Here is a 14073-nt window from a genome sequence, read left to right as displayed (position 1 = left end):
AAATTAGCTTATAGAAGCACTGTATCTAATTCCTATATAAAAAAGAGGCTTTAATAAATATTCGATCCACTCAGCTCTAATACTAACATGTTCTCACATCTTGTGTCAAGTCACTTAAGTAACACTGGTTAGGTTTTAAATTTTAATGTATATTCTTTGTTACTAACTCTTGAATATAACAATTGAAACAACTGTTGAAAATTTGGATTACTGACCCTCCCAGCCCCACCCCTTCCGCCCAAAGCCCTGCCCCTTCCAGGGGCTGGAACCGGCCCCCCATACGTGTAAGAATTTATTATTACTTTCACCCCTGGCCTTTAGGGTGCACTGGGGTCACATTTTGAAGCTTTCTCCACAGCCACGAGGACTAGAACCTTCATTTTTCTTTAAGCACGAAGGCTGAAATCATCACATATCCACTTGACTCCAGGAGCTGGGGCTTTAAGGAGAACAATTATCATGAGACTCATGACAAAATCATGAGAATTGGCAACACTGCTTTTACTTCTGTTTAAAGGCTAGTTACTTTCCAGAAGGCTCTTAAACACAACACTACAGCGACTGAGTTACAGTTCTCACAGAATATTTAAAATCAAACACCAAGAAAATTCTATATTTTAAAGTTGAAAAAACCCCTGAGACTTCTAAGGTATATCAGGGCCACCGCAGGCAGGAAAGGAAAATAAACTGGCACAGGAACTCTGGACAGCTTTTCCTTTAGAAAAAAAGTTGGAGGGTCAAATCTTCTAACTAAAACTTCTATTGCCATCAGTGCCTCCACTCATAGATATAAACATCACAGTGACCATGTGATAACATGTTTGGTCAATAACTATACACTTCACACTTAAATATCTGAGTCATCTTACCCAGAGTTACACCTCTTATATGCATTTGGCTTAGGGACTGGATTTTCTGTCATATTCTGAACAGTGCTGAATGGTGCCCAGTGAATAATGCAAATCATGACACTAATCGTTGACTTTATGGACTCTGTGGATGCAGTTTCTGTTCTTTGTTCTGGAATTGGCCTGAATACAGCTGAAACCCTAAGAATTTGAGGCATAAACACATCTGATACTTATATGACACTTTCTTATTCCTTTCTTTACTCAAACTCAGAACAAAAAATGACTGAACAAAATGGTTTTCAGTTAAAAAGTAAAATTGCACAGCAGCCATTGCTGTACAACCCAGCATGCGGCTGAACCTACCACCCCTTGGGAGTTAAGTGATTTCCTCTCATCTGACTCTCATTCTCCCTAACTTCTGTGCTGCTTTTCATGCTGTTAACCAGGACATCTATTCTGGGACCATTTGCTGGAATCTCAGAGAACTGGCTGCCTTGGTTTTGCTCCAGTCTATCAGAGTCCTCTTCTTTTGCAGCATGCAGCAGAGAGAGAGAGTGGCTGGTCTGCTGGGATAGGGAGCTAGCTCAGAAAGACCTGGGTTGTGTCCCCCCCATGGACTTTCTGTCTGACCCCAGGCCAGTGCTTTAAGGACAGAATTTCAAAGGTTTTTAGGCACCCAAAGATGCAGCTAGATATCTAGTGGGGTTTACAAAGCACCAAACCTTCTAAGTGCATTTGAAAATCTACTAGGCACCTAAATACCTTTGAAAATCTGGCCCTTAGTCTGTGTGTGCCTCTGTGCCCCATTTGTACTGCGGGGCTGGGAGGAGAAACAGGTTTGAGATTGTGAAGTGCAGCCTTAGATACCATGGTGATGGGGCCACATAAGTACCACAGGTAGAGTGGGAACTTCTCTATACGCTGCTAGCCCTTCCCTGGGTTTGACCTCTTCTTTTCATCTATGCCCCCAAATCTCCCCCTTTTCTGCATGTAACCTAGGCTCAGCGCTTTGTGTATTTTTTCTGAGTCCCCGCAGTGTTCTCTCTAAGGCCTTCTCCACACTGGCAAGTTACAGCGCACTAAAGCAGCTTTCTGTGGTGTAACCCCCGAGGCGCCCACGCTGCCAAGCCACTCAGCACGCAGAGACTGCGCAGTTGCAGCACTGTAAAAAAAAACCACCCCGACAAGAGGCGCGGAGCTTTCCGTGCCAGGGCTACAGCGCCGTAGTGCCACTGTAGACACCCTGGTCGATGACAGCGCTGCAACTGGCCTCCGGGAGGTGTCCCACAATGCCTGCTCTCGCCTCTCTGGTCTTCGATTTGAACTCTTCTGCCCTGCCCTCAGCTGACCAACCGTTAGCCCCGCCCTTTAAATTCCTTGGGAATTTTGAAAGTCCCCTTCCTGTTTGTTCAGTGACGCGTGCAGTGGGCTCTGGGCATTTTTCCAGGTGGCCAGGCCTGCTCCACGCACCAGGCAATTCCCCGCTTGGAGCAATGCCGAGCTGCTGGAGCTCATCGGCATTTGGGGACAGGAGGCTGTCCAGTCCCAGCTGCGCTCCAGCCGTAGGAAATATGATACCTACGGACAGATTTCACGATGCATGACAGAAAGGAGCCATGACCGGGACACACTGCAGTGCAAGGTCAAAGTGAAGGAGCTGCATCCGCCTACCACAAGGTGCAGGAGGCAAACCGCTGCTCCAGTGCTGTGCCCATGAGCTGAACGTGATACTCGGCGGCGACCCCACCTCTACTGCAAAGGCCCCTGTGGATAATTCATTGGCTCACATGCCAGTCGAGAGTGGACTGAGCCAGGAGGAGGAAATCTTGGATGAGGATGTGGAGGGGGACCCAAAGGCAGAGGACGACTAGGAGGTCAGAGATTCAAGCAGCCAGGAGCTCTTCTCTACCTCGGAGGAGGCTAGCCAGTCACAGCTGTCGGAGACTGGCGAAGCACAAACAGCAGAGGAGGCCCCTGGTAAGTGGTTTTGATTTTGGGAATCGCTGAAATGAGTTGCTGGGGGCAGGAGGGTAGCAGAAAGCAGGCTTGTGTCTGTATGATGTGCGTACCACCACATTCCTAATCTGAGCGGCGGAACAGGGTGTTGATTGACTCTCTCACTTCACAGGAATCTGCCTCAGAGATCTCCACAAAACTTTCCTGGAGTCTAGATATGGGGCAATCCGCTGCCGCAGGTTTTTTGCCAGAGCTGCTTTGTTTTCCCATGCCACTCTGCTATCATGGGGGGCGGGCGGAGCTGGGGGGGGGCGGGGGGAGGGACCATTGCTGTACACAGGCGAGCCGCATAAGGGCCAGGGCAGAAGCCGCAGTCTTGGGAAAGACCCTCCTTTGATTCCTTGCTCACCCTCATCAGAGAGATATCTTCCATAATGAACACGGCCTGTGGAAAATGTGGGGACAGTAATGATTTCAGGCCCCCCCTACAGTGCTGGCTCTCCCCAAAAGCCATTTGCCCAGAGTACAGCAAGGTCCTGGAACACTGATTTACCCTGCCCCTGCGATTACTCACCATTTTGGGGACTTGTGGCTTATACGTGCTTGCCTGGGGTCAGCAAGTTAGTTACAGGTATGTGAATACTGCCTGTGTTTTAAATCACTGAATCAGTGGTCTGTGTGTTGCAAATAATACTGCTTCTGTAAAATGTTGCATTTTGTCTTCACAGATATGACCTTGGGAGCCCAGCCTCCCTCTTTGTTATCGCCAGCTGAACAGCTGCGCAGAATTAGAAAGCGGCCACAAAAAACTAAAGAGGACTTTCTGTATGAAGTTATGATGCACTCCATGGCTGAAAAGCAAGAATTGAAGGAGTGGCGGACAGCAAGGAGAGGGACCGAAAGGAGAATGCGGAGTGCCAGAACGAAGCCACGGAGCGGCTCTTAAACGTTGTGTGCCAGGTGGACACACTCCGGGTGCTACTAGCATTGCAAATGGAGCAGCTCCGTGCCCGCCCTCCCCTGTAGCTGCTGTTGCAAACTCTTTCCCATATGCCCCCCAAACACCATCAACATGCTGTTATCAACCTCCTGGCTCCAATCTGTACCCGCTGCATTCCACTCCTGCCCCATCAGTCCAGCCCTGCGGACTCCCAGTACCCATGGCACTCAACACCCGTCCCTCTGCTGTTTAGCCCTGCTGAAGTACAGTACCTGCTGCACTGTACTCCAAAGGACAAGGTTCCATACGATACCTGGACATACACAAATCTTTAACAGTCCCAGGACCCCACCTCCTCCTGGGACCCTCTCTTCCCTCATCCCCCACAGTGCTCATGTGTTTTTTTGTTTGTCTCTCTGCCCCCAGTTGTTGTTTTTTAATAAAAGAATTGTTTTGGTTTGCAAGCAATCTTTATTCCATTCATTGAAAGCAAACAGAGCCCTGAAAAGCAACAGGCAAGTTTCTTAAATCTTCACAGTGCATGGTCTGCACCAATCACAATCACCTCCTAGCATTACAAGCACTGCACTCCCAAGCATAGCAACAAATATGAGTGGCTTTCAGTTTCAGATTGCTGCCTCAAGGCATCCTTGATCCTTATGGCCTCACGCTGCACCCCTCTAATAGCCCTGGTCTCTGGCTGTTCAAATTCAGCCTCCAGGGGCGGAGCCTCAGTGGTCTAGCCCTGAGTGAAGCTCTCACCCTTCCCTTCACAAATATTATGGAGGTACAGCACGCGGCTATAAGCATAGGAATATTGTCATCGGCCAGGTCCAGCCTCCCATATAGGCAGTGCCAGTGGGCCTTTAAACGGCCAAAAGCACACTCAACAGTCATTCTGCACTTGCTCAGCTTGTTGTTGAACCGCTCCTTGCTGGTGCAAGGTTCCCCGTGAATGGCTTCATGAGCCACGGCATTAAGGGATAGGCGGGGTCTTCCAGGATCACAATGGGCATTTCCACTTCCCTTACAGTGATCTTCTGGTCCAGGAAGAAAGTCCCTGCTTGCAGCTTCCTGAACAGACCAGTGTTCCGAAAGATACATGCGTCATGCACCTTTCCGGACCAGCCTCTGTTAATGTCCGTGAAACGCCCATGGTGATTCACAAGCGCCTGGAGAACTATAGAGAAAATCCCTTCCAATTGATGTACTTGGTGGCTAGGTAGTCTGGTGCCAGAATTGGAATATGCGTGCCATCTATCACCTCTCCGCAGTTAGGGAAGCACATTTGTGCAAAGCCATCCACAATGTCACGCATGTTGCCCAGAGTCACGGTTTTTCAGAGCAGGATGTGATTAATAGCCCTGCACACTTCTGTCATCACAAGTCCAACTGTTGACTTTCCAACTCCAAACTGGTTAGTGACCTATTGGCAGCAGTCTGGAGTAGCCAGCTTCCACAGTGCAATCGCCACACACTTCTCCAAAGGCAGGGTAGCTCTCATTCTCGTGTCCTTGCGCTGCAGGGCTGGGGTGAGCTCATCACACAATCCCATGAATGTGGCTTTCCTCATCTGAAATTTCTGCAGCCACTGCTCGTCATCCCAGACATGCATGACGATGTGATCCCACCACTCAGTGCTCGTTTCCCGAGCCCACAAGCAGCATTCTACTGTGGTTAGCACCTCTGTGAATGCCACAACCAGAGTCCAGCGGAAGGCACCAAAAATTATTAGAGGGCTGAAGCACATGATTTATGTGGAGAGGCTGAGGGAACTGGGATTGTTTAGTCTGCAGAAAAGAAGAATGAGGGGGGATTTGATAGGTGCTTTCAACTACCTGAAGGGGGGGTTCCAAAGAGGATGGATCTAGACTGTTCTCAGTGGTACCAGATGATAGAACAAGGAGTAATGGTCTCAAGTTGCAGTGGGGGTGGTTTAGGTTGGATATTAGGAAAAACTTTTTCACTAGGAGGATGGTGAAGCACTGGAATGAGTTACCTAGGGAGGTGGTGGAAACTCCTTCCTTTGCGGTTTTTAAGGTCAGGCTTGACAAAGCTCTGGCTGGGGTGATTTAGTTGGGGATTAGGTCCTGCTTTGAGCAGGGGGTTGGACTAGATGACCTTCTGAGGTCCCTTCCAAGCCTGATATTCTATGATTCTATGAATCTCATGTCGTAGCTACTACGCGTGGTGAGATCAATGTCAAGCTCCTCTTGCCTTTGTAGTTTAAGGAATAATTCCACTGCCACTCATGACGCATTAGTGAGAGCAAGCAGCATATTGGTCAACACTGCGGGATCCATTCTTGCAGACCAAAGAGGCAGAGTGCACAGTACACAAACCGTTGAAAGATGGTGCCAAATGCGGCTGGAAGCACAGGGATTGCTGGGATGCGAAGCAATGCATCACAGGTTATTGGGACAGGACCAGTATGCCCCGCGACCCGATCTGCTTTCCCACAACTCTTAGCAGCAGAAGAGGAAAAGATGCTCTGTGGGACAGCTGCCCAGACTGCATGGCTCCGAATACTGATGCAAGTGCCTCAAGTGTGAACACACATCAACGGTTTCCCTTCAGCGCTCTCTGAGCAGCAATGTAACTGCCGGCGATGTAACTCTGCCAGTGTAGACATATCCTAAAACAACCCCTCCTCCCTCCTGCCCCTCCACAGAGGGATTTCTTTTCTACAGGCTAAACTTCATATCCTTAATTTAAGCACCAGCCCTTTCTTATCTTAATCACCATGCCTCTGATTGTAAACAAAATACTGATGTAAGCGGAGTCGGGATGAGCTCCACCCTGACGTCTGGTGGTGAGGTGTGGCAAGTTATGGAAAAGAACTTCAGGGGCTGATCTCATTTGCATAGGCACACCCACTCCACCTAGAATGAGGCCATAGCTGCCCAAATGGTCACTTTGGCTGCTGTGGGATCCCCAGTGTCTCTGTTATTGGGGCAGGAAGAATAAATTGTTATTACCCTGATTATGGGAATCAAGGACAGTGGAACTGCACTTGACCTTTTGTTATGATGGAGGGACTCGCCATCAACTAAGTAGCACTCACTAGGCAAGGGACATGGGTTCCAAAACTCTGTGAATTGAGAGAGGCTGGGGATAGGTATTAATACTTGGTGGGATGGGTCCCCTGGTGAGGGCCTTACATGCTAATTGCACTTTCTCCTCTCTCCACTGTGGACTATCAGAGCTAATTTTGATTCTATTAGGAGTCTAGTTACAGGCTACTGAGCTGAATTCACTTTGGGCTAATGGTGTACCAGCACTGAGGCTCCCCTACTACAAGCTGAAATGACAAAAGAGCTAAACTTAGTAAGAGCTGAAATCACTGAGTGTTGTGTTAAGTAGTGGGGGAGCCTGAAGCTATATGGTGGAGCAGTTTGTGGGATGGTGAGTGGAGCAGAGTGGCTGGTGGAGCAGAGCAGTTTGCAGGATGGCGAGCGGAGCGGCTGGGGGAGCAGAGCAGTTTGTGGGACAGTGAGCAGAGCAGAGCGGCTGTGGGGAGCAGAGCAGTTTGTTGGATGCCTATAGCAGCTCATGGGGCGGCTGGCAGAGCGGAGCCCCATGGAGAGGTGGGGCCATCAGCTTTGGACCACATAAGGTGCCCCTTAAACCCTCCCCCAATCTCCACCCAGGTTGGGAGGTAAAACTCTGCAGGTAAACTTTTGAACTCTGGGGCTGCCCTGACCAGGGACAGAGACTTTTGGGTAGTTGGACTTTTGGGACTTTGGGTGATTTTGGGTTGCTGGACTCAACAACTAAAGGGAAAGGACATGCCCCAATTTGCTTGGGGTGGGTTTTTTGCTCATGGGTTGTGTTATGAATCCTGTTGGTGGTGTTTCCCCAACATAATGCCACATTGTTTCTCTCTGTTATTAAAAGGCTTTTTGTTACACTCAGACTATGTGTTTGCAAGAGGGGAAGTATTGCCTCTTGGAGGCACCCAGTGGGGGTGGTATATATTTGTCCCAGGTCACTGGGTGGGGCCTTGAGCTGGTGTTGCATTGTATTATTGGAATGGAACCCCTAGATACTGAACCCGGCCCTTGTTGCTGCCAACTCGGACAGGCAGAAGGGTTACACTGACTCCCTGCCCCAGGGGCACCTCTCCTCTGCAGAACTTATGTTTCACACTAATGCTGTAGTTAAGAGCTCCACCTGAGAGCTTGCACACCTCCTGCATGAAACTCAAGTAGGGGGGCTTCTGCCCTCCTCTGTCCCCCCCCCCCAATTGGCACCCTTGCCCCTTACCCCTGTCCCCTCCCTTGAGACATGGCCATGCTCCCGGCCCCAGCTACTGTGGGGGGGGCATGACCCTGAAAAGTTTGGGGACCACTGGTGTAGACACTGGTCTTTTACATCAGCTGTCTTCTCAATTTCAGGGCAGGAGCCATGAAACTGACAAGAAAGTCCCCACTTCTGTGGAGAGCTGAATGGCTGGACCCTGCTCCCAGCTGGGAGCCGGGGTTAGAAGCCCAGGGGGCTTTCCCCGCTTGTAGCTAGGAGCTTGTAGATTTGGTCCTCCCTCCCAGCTGGGAACTGGGGCGAGAAGCCGGGCCGGCTTCAGACTCTGCTCCCAGCAGGCAGCTGGGGGAAGTTGAAATTAAACTAAATATCATTATCGTGTAGTAGAAGAAAGAAGCCTATTCTGTATTATTATACGCAAGATATTATTTCAGCAACTTCCAGAATACACTAAATTGAAAGTAATTAAAATAATACTTCTGTGCTACCATTCCCTGAGGACAAGATCTGTCCAGATTACATGCCAGTTTACAGCCCCTTTGCCACTACAGAGCAGTGCATAAGGGCAATGGCAGACTGCAATGTGAATCGGGCCATCTGTTTACTAAATTGTGAAGGGTGCTTTGGAGTATACTTTAACATAGTTACTCAAGAACTACTCACTACCAGCAAATATTTTAAAAAGGTAGCAGCAAAGATTAGCTAAATCAACTGTTCTGTACAGAGTTTTGCAATGAAAACTATATAGCAAAGTAACTTTTTTGAGAAGCAGAAAGTGTACTGCTTCTATAGCTCACTCAGATGTACTAGGAGAAAGGTGTGTTATTGTTAATACACTAGCTGCAATCTGTTTAATCATTACTATTTTGGTGAAGTAATACTTGAAAATACCATAATATCACTCACTCCTATTTTAAAGTCACTAAGACCCAGATTCTGAATCAATGGGATAACACAGCTGTTCCTGCAAGTTGGCCCCATGTCTGCATCCAAGAGAGAAAAATGAAACCCTTTGGCCTCTGGTTAAAACTTTCGAACTTGGAAGCCTGGAGTTAATTTCATAAATCTACAGTTAGTCACCTTTGGTGTTATTTTCAGAATTGGTGAGCACTCAGCAGCTCCCGCTTTCTGTTGTTGAGAACTCATTGTGATGGGTTTGGTCACAGAGACCCCCCCTTGGGACTGTCACCTGATGTGCTGAAATTACCTCTGAGCCCATTTCCCTTGCCAGCTTGGGACTTCAGAACCCTGTCTTGTTGAGCCAGACACGCTAGCCTGCTGCAACACAGACCCAGGGTCTGAACCATGCCCCGAGAGCTGCAGACTTAACGGAAAACAGCTCAGCAAATATTCCTGTTTCCAGCATCTAGACACCCAGTTCTCAATGGGATCCAAACCCCAAATAAATCCGTTTTACTCTACATAAAGCTTATACAAGGTAAACTCATAAATTGTCCGCCCTCTATAACACTGACAGAGAGAGAGACACACACCTGTTTGCTCCCCCCAGTATTAATCACTTACTCTGGGTTAATTAATAAACAAAAGGGATTTTATTAAGTGTAAAAAGTAGGATTTAAATGGTTTCAAGTAATAACAGACAAAGTAAGTTACCAAGCAAAATAAAACAGAACATGCAAGTCTAAGCCCAATACATTAAGAAACTGAATACAGGTAAATCTCACCCTTAGAGATGTTTTAATAAGCTTCTTTCACAGACTACACTCCTTCCTAGTCTGGGCCCAATCCATTCCCCTGGTACAGTTCTTGTTAGTTCCAGCTCAGGTGGTGACTAGGGGATTTCTCATGACTGCCCGCCCCCTTTGTTCTGTTTCACCCCCTTTTACATGTAACCCTTCTGCCCGTCAGAGTTGGCAGCAACAAGGGCCGGGTTCAATATCTAGGGGATCCATTCCAATAACACAATGCAAACCGGCTCGAGCCCCCACCCAGTGACCTGGGATAAATATATACCACCCCCCGCTGGGCGCCTCCAAGAGGCAATACTTCCCCTCTCGCAAGCACCTAGTCTGAGTGTAGCAAAAGCCTTTTATAGCAAAAGCCTTTTAATAACAGAGAGAAACAATGTGGCATTATGTTTGGGAAACACCACCAACAGGATTCATAACACAACCCATGAGCAAAAAAAACCCACCCCAAGCAAATTGGGGCATGCCCTTTTCCCTTTGGTTCTTGAGTCCAGCAACCCCAAATCACCCAAAGTCCCAAAAGTCCAATGCCCCAAAAGTCTCTGTCCCTGGTCAGGGCAGCCCCAGAGTTCGAAAGTTTATCTGCGGAGCTTTACCTCCCAACCTGGGTGGAAATGGGACGGGGGTAAGAGGCACCTTACATGATCTGAAGCTGACCGCCCCATAGCTCCATAGCAGCGCTCCGCTCCGCCAGCACCCCACGAACTCCTCCGCTCCGCCAGCCACCCCACGAACTCCTTCGCTCAGCTGCGCTCCGCTCCGCCAGCCGCCCCACGAACTCCTTCGCTCAGCTCCACAAGCAGCTCCTGCCATCCACAAACTGCTCCACCAGCCGGTCCGCAAGGCACTCCAGCCGGCCCGCCAACCGCTCCACAATATAGCTTCAGGCTCCCCCACTACTTAACACAACACTCAGTGATTTCAGCTCTTAGGTGAATTCAGCTTGTAGTAGGGGAGCCCCAATGCTAGTGCACTGTCAGCCCAAAATGAGCTCAGCAGCCTATAGCTAGACTTCTAATGAAATCAAAATTAGCTCTGATATTCCACAGTGGAGAGAGGAGGAAGTGCAATTAGCATGTAAGGGCCTTACCAAGGGGCCCATGCCACCAAATGTTAATACTTGTCCCCAGCCTCTCTCCATTCACACAGTTTTGGAACCCATGACCCTTGCCTAGCGAGTGCTACTTAGTTGATGGTGAATCCCTCCATCATAACAAAAGGCCACGTACAGTTCCAAGCACAGTTCCCATAATCAGGGTAATAACAATTTATTCTTCCTGCCCCAAAAACAGAGACACTGGGGATCCCACAGCAGCCAAAGTGACCATTTGGGCAGCTATGGTCTCATTCTAGGCGTGGTGGGTGTGCCTATGCAAATGAGATCGGCCCCTGAAGTTCTTTTCCACAACTTGCCACACCTCACCACCAGATGTCAGGGTGGAGCTCATCCTGACACTGCTTACATACAGCTTTGGCACAAGGCGGGAATATTTTGTCTTTCTAGATCCCCATCCCTCCTTCTAAATGGAGAAGCACCAGGTTTAAGATGGCTTCCAGTATCATGTGACATGTTCTCATGTGCTGTGAGTCTTCATTACCCACTCACTGGCACACACCTATACAGGACGACTTACAAGTAAACAGAGCCATTTACAACCAATTGTCCTAGACAATGGGAGCCATCAAGATTCCAAGCCACCAATAATGACCCACACTTTACACAGTTACAGTAAGACTTCAGATTTATACTTCATATTTCTAGTTTTAGATACAAGAATGATGCATACACAGAAATAGGATGAACACACTCAGTGGATTATAAGCTTTGTAAATGATACCTTACAAGAGACCTTTTGCATGAAGTATACTCCAGTTACATTATATTAGGGTGACCAGATGTCCCGATTTTATAGGGACCGTCCCGATTATTGGGTCTTTTTTTAATATAGGCTCCTATTACCCCCCCCACACCCCTATTCTGATTTTTCACACTTGATGTCTGGTCACCCATTATATTCACACTCATTAGCATATTTTCATAAAACATATGGAGTGCAATGTCACACTCATCACTTCTGTAAATCAGGCCACTTGTTTAAGTGCCTAAATATGATGTAACAGGGCTGCCCCCAGGGCTCAGAATAAGTCACAGTGTAAAATACAAAGATGTTACACTCTGGGGTGCAATCCAGAGCAATGAAGAATTATGTCCTGCCCCAGCTCGCTTTCCTCCTTCCTTCCTGCCCCTGTGCCCCATCTCTCATCCCACCTCGTTCCTGCCCCGTCTCTCTTCCCACCTTGCTCCTGCCCCTGTGCCCCACCTCACCTCGCTCCTGCCCCGTCTCTCTTCCCACCTTGCTCCTGCCCCGTGCCCCAGCTCACCTCGTTCCTGCCCTGTCTCTCTTCCCACCTTGCTCCTGCCCCTGTGCTCCACCTCACCTCGTTCCTGCCCCGTCTCTCTTCCCACCTTGCTCCTGCCCCGTGCCCCACCTCACCTCGCTCCTGCCCCGTCTCTCTTCCCACCTTGCTCCTGCCCCGTGCCCCACCTCACCTCGCTCCTGCCCCGTCTCTCTTCCCACCTTGCTCCTGCCCCTGTGCCCCAGCTCACCTCGTTCCTGCCCATCTCTCTTCCCACCTTGCTCCTGCCTCTGTGCTCCACCTCACCTCGCTCCTGCCCCGTCTCTCTTCCCACCTTGCTCCTGCCCCTGTAACCAACCTCACCTCGCTCCTACCCCGTCTCTCTTCCCACCTTGCTCCTGCCCCGTGCTCCACCTCACCTCGCTCCTGCCCCGTCTCTCTTCCCACCTTGCTCCTGCCCCTGTAACCAACCTCACCTCGCTCCTACCCCGTCTCTCTTCCCACCTTGCTCCTGCCCCTGTGCTCCACCTCACCTCGCTCCTGCCCCGTCTCTCTTCCCACCTTGCTCCTGCCCCTGTGCCCCACCTCACCCGCCGTCTCTCTTCCCACCTTGCTCCTGCCCCTGTAACCAACCTCACCTCGCTCCTGCCCCGTCTCTCTTCCCACCTTGCTCCTGCCCCGTGCTCCACCTCACCTCGCTCCTGCCCCATCTCTCTTCCCACCTTGCTCCTGCCCCGTGCCCCAGCTCACCTCGTTCCTGCCCCGTCTCTCTTCCCACCTTGCTCCTGCCCCGTGCCCCAGCTCACCTCGTTCCTGCCCCGTCTCTCTTCCCACCTTGCTCCTGCCCCGTGCCCCAGCTCACCTCGTTCCTGCCCCGTCTCTCTTCCCACCTTGCTCCTGCCCCGTGCCCCAGCTCACCTCGCTCCTGCCCCGTCTCTCTTCCCACCTTGCTCCTGCCCCGTGCTCCACCTCACCTCGCTCCTGCCCCGTCTCTCTTCCCACCTTGCTCCTGCCCTGTAACCAACCTCACCTCGCTCCTGCCCCGTCTTTCTTCCCACTTGGCTCCTGCCCCTGTGCTCCACCTCACCTCGTTCCTGCCCCGTCTCTCTTCCCACCTTGCTCCTGCCCCTGTGCCCCAGCTCACCTCGTTCCTGCCCATCTCTCTTCCCACCTTGCTCCTGCCTCTGTGCTCCACCTCACCTCGCTCCTGCCCCGTCTCTCTTCCCACCTTGCTCCTGCCCCTGTAACCAACCTCACCTCGCTCCTACCCCGTCTCTCTTCCCACCTTGCTCCTGCCCCTGTGCTCCACCTCACCTCGCTCCTGCCCCGTCTCTCTTCCCACCTTGCTCCTGCCCCTGTGCCCCACCTCACCCGCCGTCTCTCTTCCCACCTTGCTCCTGCCCCTGTAACCAACCTCACCTCGCTCCTGCCCCGTCTCTCTTCCCACCTTGCTCCTGCCCCGTGCTCCACCTCACCTCGCTCCTGCCCCATCTCTCTTCCCACCTTGCTCCTGCCCCGTGCCCCAGCTCACCTCGTTCCTGCCCCGTCTCTCTTCCCACCTTGCTCCTGCCCCGTGCCCCAGCTCACCTCGTTCCTGCCCCGTCTCTCTTCCCACCTTGCTCCTGCCCCGTGCCCCAGCTCACCTCGCTCCTGCCCCGTCTCTCTTCCCACCTTGCTCCTGCCCCGTGCTCCACCTCACCTCGCTCCTGCCCCGTCTCTCTTCCCACCTTGCTCCTGCCCTGTAACCAACCTCACCTCGCTCCTGCCCCGTCTTTCTTCCCACTTGGCTCCTGCCCTGTGCCCCACCTCCCCTCGCTCCTGCCCCGTGCCCCATCTCTCTCCCCGCTTCGGTCGGCCTGCCCAGGTGCCCCATCTCGCCCCATGGGGGAACAGATCCTGCGCCCAGGGGCAGGGTCGGGGACCGGCTGCTGGCAGGGGGTCTCGGCTATGCAGATGGAGAGCAGGACACAGCACCGAGAGCTCGAGCCAGCGCAGATTC

Source organism: Caretta caretta, chromosome 2 (genome assembly GCF_965140235.1).
Source record: "Caretta caretta isolate rCarCar2 chromosome 2, rCarCar1.hap1, whole genome shotgun sequence".
Lineage (NCBI taxonomy): Eukaryota > Metazoa > Chordata > Testudines > Cheloniidae > Caretta > Caretta caretta.
The sequence above is the reverse complement of the archived record's forward strand: the minus strand, read 5'-3'. Positions refer to the sequence as shown.